Here is an 18,603-nt window from a genome sequence, read left to right on the forward strand (position 1 = left end):
CAGGTCAAATAAAACCAGCTCCTGTTAGCCACCCACTGACTGCAGCATGTACAAACACCTCTGGACCTCCAGTGTACAAAATGGACTGAGCTGGTATTTAATCAGTCAGAAATATTCAAGTGAACACCGGCTCTCCATAGTTTTGGGCCTTTTTATATATTTTAAACACTTGTGTTTAAAAAAATAGTGTTTCCTCAACGATATTGATCATGTCTGTTCCTTTCCAATGCTCTTTAATCAAACCAAATCAAATCCTGAATGTTGCATTTCACCATCATGCAGAGTGTTTCCTAGCTGTTGAACTCTGCAGTTATTTCTGATTGCTATTTATCTTGTTTTTCAGAAAAAAACTATCTGTAAAAGTGGTCAGTGAAAATGAAAACAGCACCAGTGATGCAAGAACTGGCTCTTCAGCAAGCATGAGAACAAGTGTAGGCTCACTGTGCCCAGTAGGTACAAGGTAACACCCAGGATGATAATCTGATTTTATAATACTGAATGTTGCAAAATAGACATTAATACAGACTGAGAAGGCAGTGAAAACAAGATTAAAATAAAATAAGAAGTGTATTTTATTTTATTTTATTTTATTTTATTTTATTTTATTTTATTTTATTTTATTTTATTTTATTTTATTTTATTTATTTTATTTTATTTTATTTTATTTTTTATGAATGCTTGGGAACTCCCTGAGCTGAAAATTGGTGGGAATTAAGAGAACACTGTGGAGAGGCATAATCTCTGTTTGCTCTGTTGCTGTTCTTCCCTTTGCACTCTTTTATGGTCATTAAGGGAGTTGTGGGGTTTTTTTTTTTCCTTTTTTCTTTTCACACCATTCTAGAAACACAGCACTAGCAGGCTTCACGCATGGAGAGGGTGGCGTAAGCTCCTAGTACATTTCCCAGTCCCCAAACTCATTTCATATAAAATCCTCCAGCTGAGGACATAACAGATATTAAACTGATAAAAACATATGCTGCACTTGATCTTTGCCAAAAGGTCAAGAGGCAAACACGAATCAGCAGCCTGGATGGTTTCTTGGTCTGACTCAGTGCGCACGCTGAGACTGAATCATCCCAAGATTTTAACACCACGGTAACAACAATTATGCAGCTTTATCACTCAGATTTATTTCAAAAAGCTGAAGACAGACTACAGACCCCAAATAACTCGCTCCAGGATCACAATGAGCTCATGATTTTGCACACACACAGGAAGTGTTCCAGGACAGGAACTTGGGAAAGTTAATGATGCCATGTCTAGCCTCCCAGAATATTTCAGTCTTGATCCAGTTATTTCTTCTATGGTAAACCAAGTAAAAAGAGAAAACACCTAGCCCTTCCCTCTGGCCTCCAAGCTCCTGCTGCTTCGATGCCCACTGCCCCAAATATTTAAGGAATCTTCTGTTTTCTGAATCATAAAGAGCTTTTTTTTAGAAACACATCTCCCCTACAGAAACTATTTCACAAAATTCTAAAAACTTGAGGCAATCTTTAATAAATAAATTATTAAGAACAGAAGTACTGCAGTGCATTTTGTTAATCCTTGCATTAGAGCATCTTGCACACTAATCCAAATACTAAATATCAATCTTGCTAAAGCACAATTACTTGGTATCAAACTCCACCATAAATTAGCAGAGAAATTGTCAACACATGAGGAGTGCTAAGTCAATACTGCTAAAGCATCAAAAAACCATCCCTGTGCATGGAAACCAAAGACATCTTTTGAAGTTAATGAGTAATAACAAAAGATATTTTAGTAACTTGGAAAAAGACAACTATTTCTTTAAAATTATTTTCATTTTCAAGAACACTTTTAAACAAACTTGGGAACCTTTCTATTACCAATGACATTTTCAATCCCTCATCATAATCATTAATTATTTGTAAGAACACAACCCCAGGTCACAAATAAAAGAAAAGGTTTTGTCATACCCATCTACTATCCTGATGTTGGTGCTCCAAGCTGCACAAGACAGCCAGTTATAACATAATTGTTTAACTTTCAATACATAGTTTTCAGTGAATCGGTATCAGCAAATCCACTGGATTTTAATGAGTTAAAATATTTTAAAAGCATAGCTTTGTTATTTTGTTTAATCACCTTTCCCTAAGGCTCTGAACAACATTTAAGCATGTGCTTAATTTGCTATTGAAGTCAACAGAAGGAACAGTGAATACTGAAGTTAAGCATGTGCTTAATGAGATTTACTGAGTCAGAATGCGTAAAACCCAATGTGAGCAGAATCAAAGCCCTGAGGTATTAGCCAAGTCTACCCCGAGTTTCCCTAAAGATACAGGGCCTCCAAAAGGTGAATTAAAATTTTATATTATTATGACATGTCTACTGCACACCCGTATGTCTGAAATATTTATGCAGCAAAACACATACCAGACTTTGTATGTCTTTAAAGTAACAAAAGAAAAAAAACTTTGGATTTACCCTAAAACACCAACTGGAAGATTTTGTGGAATTTTGTTTGGTGTCAATAGCTCAGCAAGACCCTCTGTCATGAAACAACTGCTGACTTGTCTCATGTTTCCTCCAAAAAGAAAATGTAGTATAATTTAGGTGTTTTGATTTGGAGCAAGAGGGAATGGAGGAATGGAGCTAACATAGATATTTTAGTTATCGGTTGCTCTGTAAAAATCCAGTATCACTATCTCACTTCCTCAGTCACTCAGGCAAACTGTGTAATCCTCTCCCACCTGCATATGAACATCTGCATTGTAAAAGTCGATACTTTTGCTCAGACTGAATTAAATTAAATCACCTGCATGCCTTTAAGCCCCCTTCTTTATTAGCAAAGACTACCACTTCTTCCTAGAGCAGGTGAGTTCAGTTTAACAAATAGCAACTCAGTGAGCTTTGAATGCAGCATATAAAATATAAAACTGTACTTTTCTACTTTCTGTGACATTTAAATGGCATAAGCGAATATTTAATTTAATTGCAACTAATAAATATTTTATTGATAGTAAATATTTATAAAAGAGGTTTGATTCCAGGAGAAAAATTCTTCAGATTCCATACTCACTATAAATATTCAAATCTGACTTAACAATATTTTAATTGTTTCTCTTTTAGCTTACATGGAGGATCTGGTTTTGGAATCAAGTGTCACCGAGACTGGAGGTTTTTTGCCTTGCTCAGAAAAAATAACTGTGATTTGGAGAAATATTTAGAAATTTCTCTTAACAACATACAGTCACCAATCCTTTCTCTAATATGCTGTCAAAATCAGCAAATCTGTTAAAGAAAAAAAAAAAAAAACATTTAAATGTTGAACATAATTGTTCCTTCAAAATGGCAGTCATCAGCATGGAAGGAGTTAATCTTCCCCACTCTTTTTCTGAGAGTATAAAAGGCAAAGAACAGCTGTCACTCAGGTGATGAATACAAGCTGCCAGCCTTTTAAACAGCAGGTACAGCATTTGAGCTCTGAATTAATTAGCATTCAGAAAGCCTAAACACGGCTTGATAACTCCGCAAGATGATTTTTGTCCCTTCCTGCAAATTAATACTGCTATTAAGATGAGCAAGGGCACAATGCAGATCGTAATTGTACCCATTAAACAAAGTTTCACAAGTAATGAATTGGAGGCTCTTGCCAAGAATGCATCAAGTCAAATAAAGCCTTGCTGCAAATAACAGACGCACAGGAATCCATCTTCACTTTTTCATGGCATTCACAAAACCACATACAATATGGATTCCTGTGGAAATGCATGAAATGTTTTCTGCATATAAGCACAGGCTTCTCAAAAGTCCATGGTTTTAAAGGTTTAAATAGCGGCTTTGTCTCAGAAGCATGCAGGCTACTTCCATACAAGAGCCGCTCCTAACATACACATATACACTGAAAGGCAGTTAACGAAGCCTCAGAAATTCTACTTATAATGTCCTAAAAAACAAGGGCTCCCTCCATCAATTACTGCAGCAGCACTGCATCGAAGTCTACACAATCCATGTGGAAAATCTTCCTCCTATATTTATCATTTCCTTTAAACGATGAGCATATTTTATAAAGCACAAAAATGATTGATATCAGAATTTAATGATGTTTAATAAGTGGCCATCTGTCAACAGTCAAGGAGTAAAAAAGAAGCACATTATTATTTCCCAAAAGACTGGAAATATTGATGCTAATTAAAAGGCACATTATCATTATCTCAAAGCAATGTCTAAACACTAATCAGACTTCACATCCAGGGCAGGAGAATGAGGGAGAACTATGGATCTGAGTGCTCCCCAAATGGGTCACTGGAGTTGAGAGTCTCCAAACTGGTGTTATGATAGCATACAGGCTGGAACTTGGCAAGTAGCTGCTTATCTCCTGACTGTGTGGGCAAGCAATCAAACCCTGATCTGATGTAGGAAAGATTATTCGTTTCAAACTCAACTCTTCAGAAAAAAAAACCTTTGGTACATTTTTACAAAGAACTGTAAAAGAAAAGAACTGTGCTAAACATGACACTTCACTATTTATTATTTCAAATTTTCCATCCACCTTATTTCAGAACAAAATAAAGCTTGAGGTGCCCACACACATGATTAATTGCACCATTCTAGACTGCAACGTACTCTGTCCTTCCAGCTGAGAAATGGCTCAATGTCACACGTACCTCAGGGACTTAATGTGGTCAGGTAGACAGAAGCCTACCCCAAAAGGAACAAAACCCATAAACACGGTGTCTGAAGCCCTTTTGACTCTTTGGGCCTCTAGGAAGACCGTGGAGGGCTCAGGATGCTTCAGCTTCTCCTGCTGAGTGCTAAGGAGGAGGAAGGTACATAAATGTAGGTGGTTCAGTCTGCTGCTCATGTTTGCCTGGAGCTCTGCCTTAAACATTAATAGTCAGTTTAGTACCTTTTAAAATGTAGCATTTATCACCATTTTCATAATTCATCTTGATCAGAACCTCTTTTAACTGAGCAAACCTCTCCTAACCTCAAAATTCATGCTTCATGTTCTAACTGAGGCCACCAACACCCTGTAACATACTTTTTGCTCGGTATGTGAAAAGCTGACAAAACACTTGGCATTTATTGCTTGCAGAGAGGCACAGTTATAGGCCACTGGTAAATGTTTTCTTGCCCTTGAGATATGAGAGATGTGTGAGCAAGATATGACTGATCCCACCTCCCACATCGTGGAAACTGTATGTACAGTCCCAGGTTTAGCAATATTGACTCTGAGCCAGGCCCAGCAGCACACCAACTTCATGAGGTTTTGTGCTGTTAGAAGAAGAATACAGGTGACTGATGCAAAATATTCCTGTGCTGAAGGTAAGCAAAGCATAGACAAGCACAGAGTAAAAGGCATAGTGGGAACAGGTGGGATGAAAATAGGGATGGGAGAATCACACTGAAAGCATGGAAAAATGGCAAACTGAAAGTTTTTCCAAGCTGGAGAAAAGCACAGCTACCCTGGCATTTGAGGCTCAGGAGCATGAGTACCATACCTAATTGAGAGCAGGCATTTCCCCCACCGTATTTTTGCTGGATAACTTTTTCACCTATAATTGCCACTATCAAATTACCATCTCCACAGTGCAAAGCCACCTCCAGTCTTCCTCCTCAGGTCAAGGAACTCATTCATCACTGTCAAGTGAAGCATATTTCTATTTTTACTTGTCATTTTCAAACCATCACTTCACACAGGTGTGACCTCTGATCCTGACTTTCCTTCCAACACTCCCCTCGCTATACTCTGATAGTCCTCCACTATCTCCTCCCTGATAAATATTAAAAAATTTAAAGGAGATGTCCCTGGTTTTGATTACCCTATTCCAATATAACTCCTTGATCTTCAGCATAAACACTTCAATCATTCTGGCATTTTCATTGACTCAAATTAAATGCAGAGCCAGTAATTATTTCACAATCCCCTTGCCCTTTCATACACAAGTCTTCTGCCTTATACAATGACAAAGTATTATCTCCCAGACTCTTAAATGGTTCAGATATTTCAGATACTTTTTGGATATGAATCTGGCATGAGGGAACTCTTAAGTAAACCTTGTGAGGCTTACCCAGTACTAATTGTTAGCAATTACAGTGCTTTTCTCATGTTGAGCTCCAATGCTCAAACATAATGTGAGCCATATAACCATACAATAGTTGCACTGATTAACAGGTTCCTCGGGGCGATCATGAGCATGAAGTTCAAGATCCCCTGCATTTTGCAGCCTCTAAATGTAAATTCAGCAAAGCTGAAGCAAAAAGGGGAATTCACAGTACTGTTTACATGAATTGGAGACTGGCCATTTAGACAGACACACAGAAATGAAAAAACACCATCAGTATCCAGTTTTACTTATGTTATTTACTTCCATATTCACTACGTTTGTTTTAAACTGGCACTGAATTCTTTATTCTTGGTGCCTCCCAGATTTGCCTTCTGACTCTGTTCAATTGTTGTATATTGTATAGCTGTCAGAGCAGAAGTGGAATGTATGAAAAGCTGGATAATTGTTAAGTTGGGGCATATGGTGCTACAGAGAATGTAGGGGTTAGTAGGAAGAAGGGGGGGGATTTGTTTTGATTTTTTTCAAGACTCTGGATATGACTAAAGCTTTTTCCAGTGGGCAAAGAAAATATCCCTTGTTTATCCATTTCTCCACCATTTGAAAAGTTGCTTTTCCCCTGCCTTTTTCTTTGGGGGGTGTGGGGTGAGAAGAAGGGCAGAAGTTATGTTGAACATTAATTCTTATTTACATGACAAATAATAGACCTCCATTCTGGTTCATTTTTTGCATCCTAAGAAAATACGTTCTCAAACAGCATGTATGCATGATATTGAGATTTTCACCAAAAAAAAAGCACTGAAATGAACTAGCTGCTGTGCAAACATGCCAGGCTTCATACATCACATGCAGTGAAATGACCAGCACAGTTCGCTCTTCTCAAAGGTATTGCTTCAAGCTGATTGCTGACTCAAGACAAGAACACAACCCTGGTCACAGTGAGTTTCTGAGTATTTTCTCTGCAGCTGCAGGGTATAGAGGGTTTTCTGTTTGTTTTGCTTTTTTCCCCCCTCTTTCATATGAAACCTCAGATTTTGGAGTACAGTTTGGCAGCACCAGGCTGAAATCGCTGCCAGTTTCCTAGGGTACAGAATCTCTAATAACACAAAGCCCCGACTATCTACATGCCCAACAAATAACCAAAATTTTGTACCACAATTGCCCTTAAAATATATGACTTCTTGTTTTCCTCTCTGGGTTGCAGCTAATCCCTTCTGTCAACAGCGTTTCATCTGTAACAAGCCTGCCTGTGGCATGTTAGGTCCCAATACATCCCTCAACAAATCCCCCGTGCACGGCGTGGTTCACAAAGCGCGCAGGTTGCAAAAAGGACCGCAGAGACTGAGCCTCTCTCCTCTAATGGGATCAGAAAGGCTGCGCTTTCCCATGGAAGATGCTCATCAAAGGCGAGGCCAGGAGAGACAGCGCGCTGTCAGGGAAGTCCCGGCTCACATATTGCATTTCTGGCGCATAAGCAGAGCAGAGCATTCGTGATATTTGTATTCCTGAATGGCTTCTCTGTCTGGTTGAATTATTGGTCACATGTTTATCACTGTCATGCTGGAAAGCTGATCCAGGTGATGTTTGCTTCATACTCAGCAACTTTGAACAGTGTTTTTCTAGCTTTGAGGGCTGGCATTGTATGACACGCTCTTTAGGACTTGCTCTTCCTTTTTTCCTCCCTTCCTCTTTCCCTGCTCCAATTTTATGCTTCTTCACCTTGCCCAACATATCAAAAGAAAATGCATGAGGTGGTAGAAAATGGATGTGTCATTTTTCCCAGCAGTGAATTATCAGAGGCTTCCCTTGGTTTTGCAGAAGGGATAATGGGAATAAAATCCATAAGAGTTATTTGTTCTCCCCGCTTACCCAGTGCCTGGCCTCTACCCACAGCAGCCTAAGCTTAAAGTGCAGCTGTGGAAGGGAGGAAGGTGACAGACACCAGCTTGCTCTCCTGCCTCCTGTGGGACAGGACATTATGTCTCCTGCAAAATGCTATTACATGGTGTGGCTGCTGTCTCCCACCTTCTCAGGGAAAAGAGCTCCATTTTCATCTCATTGACAAGGAAATGGAAAATGCCCTCAAATTCCCTGTATAGACACTTGACACCTTGGGGGTTGTTTTCCCATCTTAGCTGGGATTTTAAACCAGTTCCCAAAGTTTGCTGGGCTTCTGTGAAATCTGCTGTCAAGCCAAGAGTTTCAATTCACTCAATGGCTCAAAGTGCAGCTAAAGCTGGTCTGGATGAGTGTCAAACTGCTAATAACTGAGAGATACCACAACAGCCATTGAATCAAAAATTGCAGAGGCTCTAATTTTGTCTTCTGACATGTCCCAGAAACAGTGTGTGTCTGTCTGCATATACACATTCTCAAGTAGAAAGACAGAAAACTTTTAACTGAGGGTACTTTGAAGAGCATACAGTCTGCTATTCAAAATTTATTCTGCTCTTGGAGTGATCAGATGGGGCAGCAGAATGACAGAGCTCACTCAGTGACACGTCAGCTGGCACACTACACAATCCTGTACACTTTCAGATTTAGCATCTCATACCACCTCAACAAGTACTAATTATAACAACTATTTACCCTTAATAATTTCTCAAACAATTCTATTATTTACTTTTTACATTTATTATGTCTGATGCAGTTAGTTAATGTTACAACCAGCTGAAACACCCAACGTATAATTTATAAAATTTCACCTTGGGCACTCTGCTGAAGTGCTGGCATTGCCAAATCTCCATGGGACGTCTGCACTTAAGTAAATACTGTTGCAGGCACTTTAGACAAATTTTCACACACACCAGTCTATTAATGTTGTTTCCTACATGCAAAACTCCCAAATGAACCAGAGGCATTCATTAATAATGTGCATTAATGGGCAGAAATTTCTTCCCATGGACTCTATAAATCTTCAAATACTTGCAAGATAAATAGTTTGCTTTTGTGTAATAAAAAAAGACAAAATTTTGTGTTTGATGAAACACTTGGACTTATTTTTTTTTTAGGAGTACATCAGCACTCGTACCAAGCACAGATGGGAATAAGTATGAATTTATTTTATGCTCCCTTTGCTACATTCATAGGAATATAAATTTGCATTTATTGTATTATTGTAACTAAATTTGAGAAGCATACATCTGGGGAAAAAAATGCAAGGAAGACCCACATTTCTGAATGGATGTTAATTATCTGGGTAAAAAAAATTAGGCCACAGCCACCCTACCTACCTTGTAATGAGGTGAGATCCTAAGAAAAAAAAAAAACAAAAAAGAAAAAAATTTAAAAAAAGAAAAAAAAGATAACAGGAAAAAGGAAAAAAAGTAGGAAAAGAAAAATAGGGGCATCTGAACAGATTTTCCCATCTTCTTTCAGTAGAACTGGTCAATCAGCATTCAGCTAAATAACTCAGAAGTTAAACAGGAAAAAGTTAACTCAGATTATTTACTAATTGTTAAAAAAGCACAACAATAGTGAAACCACACAGCTCTTCCTCTAATCCAAACAGAGAATCTAGCACATGCTGTTATTTTAAGGGTATACTTTTTCTCCTTGAAAAATAACCCTGATTCACCTAATAATTGGGTTTATGTGTTTATAGACAGTAACTGCAGCTGAATTCAGGCACAAGTTTAACTTTTTTCAGCTAAACATGAAAATAAAAAGACCTTCTTAAACCACCTTGTAAGTGAATCAAATGTGCTGGAGGAAAACAACAGTACAAAGAACAAACAGAAAAACTGCACAAATTCCTCGTACAAGTCCAAAACTTTGGCTTTTCAAGGCATGTGGTCATCTAAGCAAGTCCCACTGGGACCACATGGCACGTAAACAAATTAACATTTTGTTTAAACATCAATCAACAAGACTTTTCCATTCAAACCCAGGTCAGCTGCACTGGCAGCCGTTAAGGTGGTCACACTCCTTGCTTAGATAGATGCAAGCACCATTCTACTTTTAAAATATCCTCCTAGAAGCTTACAGTTTAAGCTTTTCAAAATCTATACCAAAAAAATATTACAGTAACATTTCTGGGGGCAACCCCAATTGTTTCCTCCATCCCCTTCTCATTCAGAATATTGGAGGTTAAAACCCCAAACTTTTCACTCCAAACAGCAACCAGTACAATTTACTACTCATCCTCACTCCTGTGAAGTACTTGAGACACAGTTTTACAGGTAGTGATTGCATGGAAACTCTCCAAGAAAAAAGGGAAAGCACTGGCTTAAAAAGCTGAACACCAGATCAGGGGAAGCTTGCAAAGAATTCTGTTGGATTACTCTCTTAAGTTGTTGAATTTGCAGAAAGGTACCACCTCATCACTGGGGCAGCAGGGAGTGATCCCAGGATGCAAGGCAGGAAACAACTCATGATCCCAACAGAACAACAAGGGCCATCGGAATAAATCACCAAAAACTTTGGTTGAAGGTGGCACATGCAAACAAATACAGGCTGAAACAAGCTATGAGGGCATACTTGGGAGGCACGTGGGGAAAGGTGCTGGGGAGAAAGAAAAAAGCCAGAAAGCCAGGTAAATACTTTTCTTGGTCTTAACTTTAAATGTTTGTCAAAATTTTGGTAGCTTCAGTTTCTTTCAGTATGAATAAACAAGACTGAACTTTGCCAAAAATAGTCTGGATTTGTTATGAGATGCAAGAAGCTCACACACAAAGACACTCCTATTCTTCCTCTCTGCCATGTAAATACACATGATCAAGCTGCAGGTGATAAGCAGTAAAGAATAACAAAATCTGGTCTTCTTCACTGTGAGTGAACAAGTTATGCACATAATCCCCTTCCTAGATATTCTTCAGCACAATGTACAAGAATTTAAAAATGTGTTACTCATGACAGTTCTCCTAATACCTTTAATTAAAACACTACCAGAAGTTATAATGAAAAAGGATTACTTTTTTTTTTTAATACACTAAACCCTCAAGCTCCTATTATTTTACATTCTGGTAAAAAGGAAATGAATAATGAAGCCACATTTTGGGATTTAACATAATCGTAAGATTCTCAGTTAAAGGGCAGGAAAGAGGTTTCATTTTTAAAATTCCTTTTAACAGATACAAGCTTTATGTTCCTTTATTATTACAAATACGCTAATTTAAAATGTCACCCTTTTAGCTCCGAACACTTGTTAACAAGCTGCATCTTCCCTCTGCCCCACTACAAACACAGGGTCTCACTGAATGAAAAGAAACTAGTTAATAATTGGCGTTATTGTGATTTCTGACTGCCTTGTAACACCCTTCTGGTTTCGCTTTGAATGCAAAATGCTTAATATCATCAAGTTTTCCTGGTGGTCAGTATGCTAACTTACAACAAAGCTATTTACTGTTTGCAAACTCTCCCACTCCCTTCTGACAAAAGCATTTTATCATTTCCTGGATAAAAGCTGGGATACGGGGGCACAGCAAAGCGAAGGTCAATTGGCTCCAAGATTCCTGCACGTCCATGTGAAAAGCAGGCAGGTCCACCCACTAAGGGTATTCAGCACTTGTTAGCATTTTATGGGGTTCAGAGCATCTCCCTGCTGATTTCAGTGGCAGCTGTGGGAGCTGGGGTTGCCCTGGCCTCCAGCTCTTTGCTCTGGGAATGGGAATGTCAGCTGGTGCTGCCTGCCTGAGGTGATGATGCCAGGTCCTCCACCAAGGAGAGGATGGTGGCCGCGCAATGAAATAATAACAGTTCTATCTCTTCTCTTTCACACAACTCCCACCTCATGATTTCAGCAAAAATAATATATTATAAATACAATATAATATAACTGAGCTCCTTCACCACACAAGCCTGACTCGTGGAGCCATAAGCCTGATTCCTAGAGCCATTTCCCCTTCTGCAGTCAAAAAATCTTTTGAGTTCTATGATCACATTATCAAGAACTAAATGATGACAATCATATACAAAGGTGAAGACTTAGGCAAAACTGCAAGTATTTGTAACTCTCCGAGTTTCTTTTAATGCATAGCCTCTGTATGTAATTTTTGGGATTTGTAAACTGCAAAAAATTGGAATTAGTTTGTTTGGATTGTTATTTTTTTGATGTAAACTGGTTGTTTGGATTCCTGCTTTGTTTCTGTCAACTAAAAAGCCAAACTGATATCCCACTATGAAGCAGCATATTGATGCCCACACCCATATCATCCATTACAAGATCCACTTGTCAAAAATCTGGTACCTAAACAATTGAAGTAAAAGACAGAGGTAGCAGATTATCTTCTGTGATAGCATACACATCTACTTGTTCCATAAAGTATTTTCTAACAGCAGAGAAAGATCCTGAGTTCAGTTCCAGATTCTCAATAAAGGTGCACTTGCTATAGATCTGTCCCACCCAGTTCCATTCCTCCTGCAGAGCACAGCTCACCTCTGCTGAGCATGAGAAAACAGGAGTTTCCTGAGCCTCACGGTAACTTTGAACAACTTAGGCAGATGTTCTGCAAGAAAAAAAACAGAACCATAGCCCCTCAAAAATTTTTAGATCCTTACTCAAAAGTATGAGGTCAACTTCCTAATAAAAACAGCAACAACAACAAGCAACCAGGAACTCTGGGATAACTGTTCTAAAAAGATTTAATGAACGTAGGCCTTAAAAATGATACCTTGATCATACTGTAATGCAATTCCAAAGAGAGCTTGAGTGTAACTTTGCCACATGAAGACCCAGGTCATACCTGGAGAAACAAAACCTGATTTAAGATTTAGCAAATCAGAATAAATTTGGGATCTAACTACAGTTATGATGTAAGACAGAATATAAATTCACTGCCATTGCCAATATATTTTGCCTGATCGCTCTGCCAGGTCATATCGACCTGGAAGAAAGGCGTCTGCATATGTGTGTGTATCTGAGTGCATTACACATGCACCTCTCGGAGAAGAAACAGCTATGCAGGATTGATGGCTACGGACAGTATTTCTAATGGCCTTTTTAATTGGCACTATGATGATTAATTGAGGCCTTCACAGAACTCTGGGAGTGCTCATTACCACACAGCATGGTGTCCCAGCACACTGTGTGTGGGTGACCGTTATTACTAAATAGTCATCAAAACATGAGACACTGATAAGATAAATTTTACACAAATCTACAAACCCCAGAAATTGAAGCCTACTACTGAGGCAGCTGGAAAATTCTGCTTCCTCCTTAATAATTATTTTAGCAGTACCCATATGCTCCCAGAGAGCAGCAAAGGACTTGAGAAAGGTATTGAAAACAGGCTACGTGTGTAAATAAGGATGAAATACCTCGTGCAGCATTTCTTGCCTTTGCAGAAGTTTACATTTGCTCATGGCTACGCACAGGATATTGCAATTACCCCCTCAGACAAGAGCCAGCCACGTGGTTACTGCACACCTGCAATTGCTGGGAGAGAAGCAGGTGTGCTCAGGAATGGCCATCAAATAGCTCAATTCCACTGGAGCTGCAGCACACCCTGCTGCTGCCTTTCCCCTGGGGAAATGCTGATGGGCTGTGCTCAGTGTCCAGCACCCAAGGCAGGGGCTGGCTGAGTTGCTGACCCGCTGCTGGCTTCCCCACAGCCACGAAACCACTGCAGCAGGTGTGTGGGGCTGGGTGGGAGACAGCAACAGAGGACTCTGAGGGTTTCTGCTTTCTCCCTTTGGGTTTATACAGCTCTCACCTGGCCATGGCAAGGGACCTGAGAGTCCTGGCTGACAGCAAGTTGAATATCAATCAACAGCGTGCCCTGTGCCAACCACGCTCCAGGCACAGCATCACCAGCTGCTCAAGCGAAGTGATTGCCCCACTCTGTTCTGCACTGGTGCAGCCTCGCTGTGAGGGCTGTGTGTGTGCAGTTTTAAGAATCACAATATGAAAAAGACATTAAGCTATTAGAAAGCATCCAAAGGAAGGCCACAAGGATGGTGAAAGGCCTTGAAGGGAAGTTGTATGGAGGAGCAGCTGATGGCATTTGGTCTGTACAGCTGGAGGAGACTGAGGGGAGACTTTATTGCAGTCTACAGTTTTCTCTCATGAGGGGAAGAAGAGGACACTGATCTCTTCTCTGTGGTGACCAGTGACAGGGCCCCCAGCAAACAGCTTGAGGTTGTCAGCACCAAGACTGACAGAGCTCAAGAAATACTTGGACAACGCTCTCAGACACATAGTAAGATTCCTGGGGCTGTCCTGTGCAGGGCTGGGAGTTGGACTCAGTGATACATGTGGGTCCCTTCCAACTCAGAATATTTGGTGATTCTGTGATTTCTTCACCTCTGCCCTTCCCAGCACAGTGTGCAGCCTCCATGCCCACACAGCCCTCCCTGGCTCCTGCTGGATTATGGCAGTCATTACCCACTCCCTTTGTAGTCAGAGGGGTGTTTGCTGCCTCAGGGCTTCCAGAGCCCACGAATGTCTCCAATACACAACAGAGAACCATTTAGCCGTTTATAAATATTGTGTAAATAATCTTGGATAACACTAACACCATCTTACGTTCTGTGAATGATTCAGGATTTTGTCGCATCCTGACAAAGAACTCATTCTCATTAGAATTCTGCAAAATCTTCTTACACAAATCTCCTGTCAGCTTCAATCCATTAAAAATAATAAAGGTATGCTCAAAAGTGGGGACCAAAGCAAATTTTGTTTAGACTTAACAGATCCTATTTACTGTGATGCTAATCAGACAGCAACAACTTAGGTCTCCCTTTGCCTGGACAATGAAATCTAATAGGACATTTGGCTGCATTTCCATCACACCATGGATCAGTAAAACACTGGTCACAACACAGCACAGAATCAGCCCTGCCTGCAGGGCTCAAGGAAGGACTGCTGGATTTCCCAGGCAAGCTGAGCATCCCTTCTGTGTTCATACCTTTGCAACATCCTCTTCAAATGCAGAACCTGAAACAGTGATCACCCACCTGCCAGCACAGGAGAAAAGATTAGATCATCTTTTGCCTGATTAACTGGCTTTTCATTGTCTTCATTACTCATTCCTACTCCAAAAGAAATAAAGGCTTTGCTGCAGCTGAAACAGATCTCTTCCAAACTGGAAAAAGCCAAATAATAGATATGATGTCCAGCCAAATATAAGCCCCATGACAAGACAGGAGTAGCTGCCAAGAATACCTCCCTTTAAAAATAAAAATAAAAAAATATATAAATTTGCTCTCCTGATGAGTTCAGGACTATTTCCTCAGCTGGGCCCATACAGCTAAAGCCAGCCAGAAACCAGTTTGGGACCAGGCACTATTGCCCACCCCAAGTAGGTGTGTGGAACACAGGTGCATACAGGCAAGTTTGGGGATTTGCTCTTAGTTGCAAGTTTTCTGTTAAAAACCCACACCTATTCTCTGGGGAATCTACCTTCCCAATTGTGTCTGTAGCTGATTTGCACTAAAGGATATTCTGCAAGAATTTAATTTTACACTGCATCCTGTGAGCTAAGAACAGGCAATATCAAAGGAAAAAAAAAAAAAAACAAAAACAAACAAGCTGACAAAACAGTGTCCAGGAAACTGGGCATTTTCAGCCGTGACAGTAATGCTGGAGTAAACTGGCTCTGAGAGATTTCAAAGTTTTGTAGTTTTGAGTGAGGATTTTATGAACCAGTTTTAAATGTCTTTGGATCATTAAGAATTAGTTTAAGTCGTAGTGCCCTAGAAGAGAAACTACTATAAATCAATCTTATTTTAAATATACATGAACAGCTTAAAATTGCATTGTATGCCATTGCTAACATGTAATAGCTTCCAACTCCAAAGTAGAATTAAGTGTTGCTGCAGAGATGAAGATATCATTTGGAAACAGATGTTAGTGTCAAGAAATGCAATTATCTTACTGAATAAATGAACTTCTTTATAGCACTTAAAAAAAATTAGACAGGTTAAATAATAGATGCCCTATTCAACATTTTTAGATAGTGTAAATAGCCACCTTTATGAATCACAAATCATAACAAATTGCCATGTTTCTGGAAATGGATATTGATCTCCTTAAAACCTTGTGCTCATGACGCACAGCAAACTTGCCCAATAAAAACTCATGGGAAAAAAAAAGAAAAAAAAAATCAGAAAAACTGACACGCATGTCACATTTGTAAGAATAACTGAACTGGTGAATCACCAATCTCAGCCTTTCTCCCAAGAGCACTGCTCCTACAGAAAAAAAAATCAAAATATATCTTTGTTTTAAAGCGCTTTAGATTATTCTAGATTCTTATTAAACTCAAAAATTCATCTATTTTTCTGTTCTAAAGAAATAAGGACAATAACACTCATAACTGTGGTTAAACCAATCTTTAATTCAAGTTTGATTTAATGAGGAGCTTGTAAAAATACTGTGACACAAATAAACTCAGTATGTTCTCTTCCTTGGCCTCCAGTAGACAGAAAACGGTATTTTCAAAATCCATTGACATGACTCAAATTGTTTTGCCTCTAGAATTTTTATGGTTTCAGACATATCTGACACATCATTTTCGCTACCCTCTTGTTAACTCTCTCAAATCATTAGCGGCATTTCAGTGTACGAAGGAGAACGCTAAATTAAAGAGTCGATTTCAGTTTTTCAGCCCCAGGGCAGAAAAGGTTGAGCACATCACAGAGAAAATGTATTTTACTTCCAACTCGGATTGCCTGTGCTCTCATTACACTACCTCAGCACCCCTTCAGCTGCTGTGTGAAGCAGAGGTCTATTAAGCTCTGAAGGGAGCCCATTCTTCTGTCCTATAAGCTAAAGAAAGACATTTCTGGGGTGAAGAGAACTGCTTGAGCTGGATGGAGAAGATTCTTGAAAATGCCTCGTGGGGTCCCAGCCATACAAGCCAAAGCACTGAACCGGGGGTGTGGCACAGCAGATATTTATAACTGCTGGTGGACAAAGCTTTTATTGCCTTGAGAAACACTGAGATGAAAGGGGAAAACAACTCTACATGGAGGGGGGAAGGGTGAATGCACACAATGGGGTTTTTATGTATTACCCAGACGGGCTTCTGTTGCTGTGGGACTTTTCTCATTCGTTGAGCTAAGAGGATAATTTCGTGGTGTGTCAGCAGATCAAGTGAAGGACGTAACTGCAGCGAGCAGGCCCCTTGGTTCATGCACACCTTGACAAATGGCTAATTGCAGCCCTGGGCTGTTTTGGAATTCTGAGCATTCATATGTCAGCTACAGAAATCACAAGTGAAATCTGGCAGAATGGGAGAACAGGAGAAAGGAAAAGCACGGCAGGGCAACAGAGGGAGAGGGAGGGTTCATTACTCACAGTGTAATAACAAGAGGATTTGCAAGAAGAGAACCAATGTGCAACTGGTGCCACTCACAAGAGGTGCTAAGGAGAATTTGGCATAGAAAGCAAAAATCAACAGGAAAATTCAAGTGAACATGTATCTTTTCTTTTTCCATTGTTTCTAAAGCTACAGATTTTTGCTCCAAGAAAAAAAAACAACAAAACAAAACAAAAAAAAAACAAAAAAAACCAAAACAAAACAAAACAAAACAAAGCCATCTAGAACAAACCCTGTGTACCAAACCAACCAACTTCCTTCCCTCTCTCATCTCTCTTTCCCTTTTCCAGAATCAGCCACTCTAGAATGAATGTAAAAACCCCATCGGTTCAGTTACATGAAGACAGGGTCAGAGGAAGAAGCTTTGGACATGATTAAACAACAAAAACTACCCTCATCATCATCATCAACTCATTTTTTTAATGGCTGAAGATACACTACATAATTTCTTTGGGGATTGATACATTACAAGAGGGGCAGTGAAAAGAAAGCTGCCCAAAATATTTCAAATTTGTTTCAAAAGATCCACTCAATACACCCCGCTTTTAAAAATCCTGGCTTTTCATGAAGCATTTTCCAGTCTAACTCCTCTGAAGAAATAAATTCAATTTAAGAGGGAAGAAAGGTACAATTTTCTCTAACTGGAAAAGGCAAATCAATACCTCATAAGTATGGTATCCGTTAAGATAATTAATTTTCCACAATATGCTCAAATCTCAGCAGTGAAAACAGTATAAAACCAAATTAATAACTAAATATTCTACATACTTAATGCACGAAAACACTCTTTCATTCCTGTTAAATAGATTAAAGGGAAATGGTTTCTATGGCTGTCAAACTGCAGCAAGTCTGAGCACCTTGAATTCTGAACCCTATGGATAGTACCATAATTGTCTTTTCTTAACCGTTTGTTAGAAGCTTCATATTGTATCAAAAACCTTTTTGAAGGGAAAGGCAACCTTTAAAGGTCTCATTCATTTGGGCTATGCCTCATTTCCATTATTCCCAAAGCTCATGTAGATTTTATTCGTCTCATTCTTTGCAAGGTCATATTTTTCTCTGTCATTTTACTTGTTACATCCTAAGCTTCAAGATCAGCAAACACAGCCTTAAATGCACTTCACCCTCACTCTAAAAAAAAAAAAAATTTTAAAAAAAAAAAATCCTTTAGAAAAGGCGATTTTGACATTGGCTGCCTGCAGTCTGACTCCCTACAGCTTCACAGTGAGATCAAGAATAATACTTCACTTTATAATGCTCACCTCGAGATTGCATCAGTAATGAAACACTCCAAGCAGGGATCAGTTAGAACA

At 39.4% G+C, this 18,603-nt stretch overlaps 1 protein-coding gene and 1 pseudogene across 3 annotated transcripts in view; both read right to left on the bottom strand.

The window, feature by feature from the left end:
- MACROD2 (mono-ADP ribosylhydrolase 2) overlaps positions 1-18,603 on the bottom strand; it is an 858,369-nt gene that overhangs the window by 475,255 nt on the left and 364,511 nt on the right. The gene's annotated exons all lie outside the window — the stretch shown is intronic.
- Positions 842-1,012, bottom strand: LOC131578364 (U2 spliceosomal RNA; annotated as a pseudogene).

The sequence above is a fragment of the Poecile atricapillus genome, chromosome 3 (assembly GCF_030490865.1).
Source record: "Poecile atricapillus isolate bPoeAtr1 chromosome 3, bPoeAtr1.hap1, whole genome shotgun sequence".
NCBI classification, from domain to species: domain Eukaryota; kingdom Metazoa; phylum Chordata; class Aves; order Passeriformes; family Paridae; genus Poecile; species Poecile atricapillus.